Raw genomic sequence first — 4,989 nt, 5'->3', positions numbered from 1 at the left:
GCTCTCGGCCAAGGCTTGGCGGCTGCCACTCACTCACTCGCTCGCCCACCCGTCCCTCCATCCCTGCACCTGGCCTCTCCCCCTCCGTCCCCGGCGCGGGGGCTGCCGGGATCCGTAGTCCCCTCGCCCTTGGGCTCCGTGCCCACGCAGGGTGCGCGAACTACGTTTCCCAGGGTGGCCTGGCGGGCTGGGCGTTTTGTTTGAAGCGCTCTTCTCCCGGCCATGGAATGAGCGCAGCGGCAGCGGCCGGGCAGGGGCTCTTCCGCGCAGACCCCGCGCAGCCAGCCTGCGCCCCCACGGAGATCGGGCGGCAGGATGGAGCCCGGGGATCCCCGCGGAGGCGGAGCGGCGGAGGCTGCCCTCCCAGGTAGGGCTGCGTCGGGGGGGGTTTTATTTTTGCAATGCTGCATCCGCGCCGGAGGGGACGCATCGGACTGCGGGGAGACTCCTTGGCGGGCGTGCAAGGCAATGCATGTGTGCAGGCGTTGCATGGAGTGCAGTGCAATGCAATGGCAACGCGGCGCCCTGCATGCATGCATGCAACTTCCACCGGCGCTCCGGACTTGGCAGGTGAGGGGGGTCCCCAGTGGGCGGCAGAGAGAGCCGGGAGGGCGAAGGGGAGCCGGGGGTAGCAGCGCTGCTCCCCGAGCCGAGCCCGGGGGGGAACTTCGGCGTTGTTGCGCCGGGTGTTAGAAGCGGAGGCTGGCGGGGGCCCCACACCTGCAAAACCTGGTCGCCTCTCATATATTTCGTGCATTGCATTCATCGCCCGCTTTCTCCTCCAAGGAGCTCCCGGGGGCGCGCGTGGTTCTCCCCGTGTTATCCTCGCAACAACAGCCCTGCGAGATGGGTCAGGCGAGTGGCCCAAGGGAGCACCCAGGGATTGTCCTGGCCAGGTGGGGTGATTTGAACCCTGCTCTCTGCCCGGTCTTCGTCCTCATTTAGCCCCCACATGTGCATGACTGTGCATGACTGAGGTTTTCCCCCCTCATCTTGGCTATGGTGTGAGTCTGTCCTGTTAATTAATGGGGTTCTGCCTTCGGAGAAGATGAGCCAGCCCTCAAGGAGGTGATTATGTAATTTGCTAGCAATTCATGTTCCTCCCGGCGTGACGCTGCGCGCTGACTTCACGGGGCTGTAATGGTGGTGTGCCTCGAGGTTTTTTTCATGAAACAAGTGTGCCTTTGCCCAAAAAAGGTTGGGAAACACTGGTCTAAACCACTGAGCCTCTTGGGCTTCCCAATCAGAACGTTGGCGGTTTGAATCCCTGTGACGGAGTGAGCTCCCATTGCTCTGTCCAAGCTTCTGCCAACATAGCAGTTTGAAAGCACGCCAGTGCAAGTAGATAAATAGGTACCGCTGTGGCGGGAAGGTAAACGGTGTTTCTGTGTGCTCTAGTTTCTGTCACAGTGTCCCATTGCACCAGAAGTGGTTTAGTCATGCTGGCCACATGACCCGGAAAAACTGTCTGCGGACAAACGTCAGCTCCCTCGGCCAGTAAAGTGAGATGAGCTCCGCAACCCCAGAGTCGTTCGCGACTGGACTTAACTGTCAGGGGTCCTTTACCTTTGCCTGAGTCCACTGAAAGGGCCAAACTGAAGCTATACCTCCATGATACCTGACACTCATCTATGGAAACAGATCCATTGATTGATTTCACTCTATTTCCCAATAGAGGCATTGCAGTCAGCTAACTGAATCCATCTAGTTTTGCCATGACCTGATGATAATCAGCAGGTGCGCCAAGGGGGGTGGGTGGGTGGGGACAGGCCCCCCAAGTTCTGCAGTGGCTGTGCGCACACGCCACAGGGCGTGCTCACATCACATGTGCAAATACAGGGCATCCACATCACAGATAAGCACACCCAGTGCTCTGAGATAGCCACAGAACCACCCACATTTCATATTTCTTTATAACATTTCTCATCGCCGCACGGTGTTCTCCTTGCTTCCTCCTCCTTGTTCCCAGAAAACCTTGCAAAAAACAAACCCTGTGTAAAAGGACTTTTATGACATCACAACCCCGTTGCCCTGGGAACCTCCTCCTTCTTCTAGCCTTGCCATACATGAGGAAAATTCCTGACAGGGCCTGGTTTTCGGGTGTAAAAATGGTGTTCGGGGGGAATCTGAAAAATGTTGGAAAAAACTCACATGTATGCAAAAAGCAGCTTAAAATTACAACAATTTTGGTGATTCTCTTAAAAAAAGCCTGACAACTTTGCGGGTGTCAGGAATTTTACTTTTTGAAATATGGCAACCCTACCTTGGTTACCTTGGGCTTTTTGCCTTGTAAGATGGCTTAATGGCATGTTTTTTGGATATCCACTTATATTCTACTCAAGGGAAAATGCCGTTTCCCCCCCCCAGGAAATAAATATTTGTTATATATATGTACCCAGAAGTAAGCTCTATTGAGCCCAGGCGGCAGCCTAAGAAAGGGAATTGAAGCCAGCATTAAACATCTGGACGGGACCTCAACTTCCTCAGCACCGCACACAATTTTATTATTTTGGCTCTGAGGTTATGTGTGCACACAGACTCTTTCACTTCAGCGCCAGCTGCTACACAGAGCTATTTAATGCTGTAATCCTAACTCTATGGCAACTTTATATTGTGGCAGGTGCGACAAGGCAGCTTGTTCTGTAGCTCTTGTTCTTAAGGCATCCCTTCTGCTTACAACAGACTGGGGAAAGCGGAGAGGAAAAACCTCTATCATTAAAGGCCTGAACTGTGTAAAAAAGAGAGAGGACACTGCTCTTTAATGTTTTTATAAAGGACCAATAGGGTGTGGTATGTATACTGAACATAGCAGCAGTTGCTACAGTTTTAGTCTCCCCTTAGGTGTGCCTGGATTCCTCCTGCATATTTTCCCAGAAACTCCAATGTTCAGACATGGTTCAGGTAGACTTTATTTCTTTACCTTTTCAAAGGACTACGTACTTGCTTCTTTATTCAATTTAGCATCCATTGGTGCCTTGTCCTTCCTTCCTTCCTTCCTTCCTTCCTTCCTTCCTTCCTTCCTTCCTTCCTTCCTTCCTTCCTTCCGTCTTTCTCTTTCTTTCTTTCTTTCTTTCTTTCTTTCTTTCTTTCTTTCTTTAAAAAAGCACAGTGCATTTTTAATTTTCTCAAACCTCTCCTGGATTGAAGGATGAGGGAGACATTGTGACATCACAGAACCAACCAATCAGCATCATGTGCACCGGAGGCCAGCTTCTGCTGACAATGAGTTGAATTAGTTTCCTGAAGCTCAACTCTGGAAAGCGATAGGGATAGCTGACCAGAGCATGGTGAGTATGCTTTCAGAGTTGTTCCAATGTAAATTTGTAAATTCAGAACTTAAAAATGGAAAGTGTAATGCGGGTGGGCAACAAAAGAGGTTTAAAGACTCTCTCAAGGCAAATCTTTAAAAATGTAGTATAAACACTGGAAACTGGGAAACACTGGCCTGCGAGCGCTCCAGTTGGAGAACAGCCTTGACCAAAGGTGTTGTGGACATTGAAGACGCTGAAACGCAGGACAAAAGCGAGAAATGTGCCAAGAGGAAGGCACGCTTGGTAAACTCTCACCATGATCAACTCCTGCTTGGAAACCTAAGTCCCCACTGTGGAAGGACATGTGGATCCAGAACTGGCCTCCACAGCCACTTACGGACTCACTGTTAAAAGCCTTTGTCTTTCAAATTCTTTTTTAACATCCATCTGCTTTTGTGTGTGTGTGTGTGTGGGGGTAGTTTCCTCTTTTGATTCAGATTTGACCATGCTGGCTTTTCTTGGCAATTGGCCATGTACATGTATATTTCATTTAATAGCACTATGGCTACTACTTCCAACTGGCTTAACATCACTTCTTATACCTCATGCCAGATTCTAGGGTCACCACCCCTCCGATCAGTTCCATGAGCAACTGTTCTAGGGCAGAGTCATATTAGGGTATCTAGAAATTTTTCCTTTTTGTTGTGACTGGAACACATATGTAGCCAATCTATGCGAGACTAGTTCTAATAGCCCATTACTAACATAATCAACATTTCTTCTTATAGATGCTTCCTTGATTTCATTCTTCATCCTAATATTTCCTTCAGCATTTTCATCAGTGGGACGATAGCACACCTCCTGTACTATATTATTCTTAGGGCCTTGTTCATCACCCACAATGTTTCTGTGGAGGAGTCTGTCCCTTTTGGGATTTCTAGCATGTTGGACTTGGTCAATGACCTCTTTAACATACAGAATGATACCAGCTCCAGTACATTCTTCTCTGACCTTCCTATAGCTTTTGTATCCAGATATAACAATGTCCCACTGGTTTTCTCTGTTCCTCCAGTTTTGCATTATGCCTATTATATCAATGCAGTCCTCTAAGACTAATCACTCTGGTTGGTTCACCCCAAATTCACCATCAGATCACGTTACATGTCCATGGCTACAGCCTGCACCAAAAAAATCACGCACCCACTGTTGCCTGGGGCTGCAATGGTACAAAAACATGGTTACAAAGCACGAATCCATATGGATCCTCAGGATCTTTGCATTGGGTCACCCCAAATTCACCATCAGATCACATGTCTGTGGCCACAGCATGAAGCACAAAAATGATACACCCACTGTTTCATTCAGAATTCCCCCCCTTGCTTTCCTCCTCTAAAAGCGATGTGTGTGTTATGGTTAGGTGCGTGTTATAGAGCGAAAAATACGGTACTTTAGATTTCTAGCCAGTGTTAAAGACTATATACTTCTGTCCATGTTTCCTTGAAAAAACACTCTCTTGAACTCAGTGGGACTACTTCCAAGAAACATTCCTAGGTGCAAAATGTGGGTTGCCACAGTTCTCCTAAGGTTCTAACACTGAGATTTAGATAGTTTGAGATCAGGATTAGTGCTTGTGAGAGGAAGCTGGTTTGCATAGATGACTAACAGATGAAAGAGGAAGTATACCAAATCAGTGTGTGGTGAGTCAAAAATGGAAAGCTAGATTTATTGTGAGCAGTGT

The sequence above is a fragment of the Podarcis bocagei genome (assembly GCF_964188305.1).
Source record: "Podarcis bocagei genome assembly, chromosome: 11".
Taxonomy (NCBI): domain Eukaryota; kingdom Metazoa; phylum Chordata; class Lepidosauria; order Squamata; family Lacertidae; genus Podarcis; species Podarcis bocagei.
This window is presented reverse-complemented; position numbering follows the sequence as displayed.